This window comes from Neophocaena asiaeorientalis, unplaced genomic scaffold (assembly GCF_003031525.2).
Source record: "Neophocaena asiaeorientalis asiaeorientalis breed wild unplaced genomic scaffold, Neophocaena_asiaeorientalis_V1.1 scaffold122, whole genome shotgun sequence".
In the NCBI taxonomy this organism is placed as follows: Eukaryota; Metazoa; Chordata; class Mammalia; order Artiodactyla; family Phocoenidae; genus Neophocaena; species Neophocaena asiaeorientalis.
Genome location: NW_020172725.1, coordinates 26,018 through 26,470, shown reverse-complemented (window position 1 = coordinate 26,470; position 453 = coordinate 26,018).

Below are 453 nucleotides of genomic sequence, written 5' to 3'. Positions count from 1 at the left end.
CTCCCACTTCAGGCGGCCCCTGCCAGCTGCAACAGACAAATCGCCGAAGCGGGGGAGACATTCAGGGCTTCGGGATGCTGGAGCCTCGGGGTCCCCATTCCCGAGCCCAACCCGCGCGCCGCCTGCGCGTGGCGCAGTTACTTTGGGTAAGTGAAGACCGTTTGGTCCACAGCTGGCTGAAAATCCCAGGCCCCCGGCGGCAGCGGCTCCAGCCAGCCCCTCGGCCTCCCGGGCGCCGCCTGAAAAAAGCGCCGCAAAGTACCCATGTCCCGAGCAGTTCTAAACCCTGGGGCAAGCTCGCTGGGTTTATTTTTTACTAGCACGAATTGCGCGCAATGCGCGCTCAGACACCCCAGCTCCCCAGCCTGTCCTCTCCGCCAAGCCGCGGGGCTGGAAGCCCGCCGCGCCATCCCCGGCCGGCTCCGGGCACTGCCACCGCCCCCCGAGCATCTG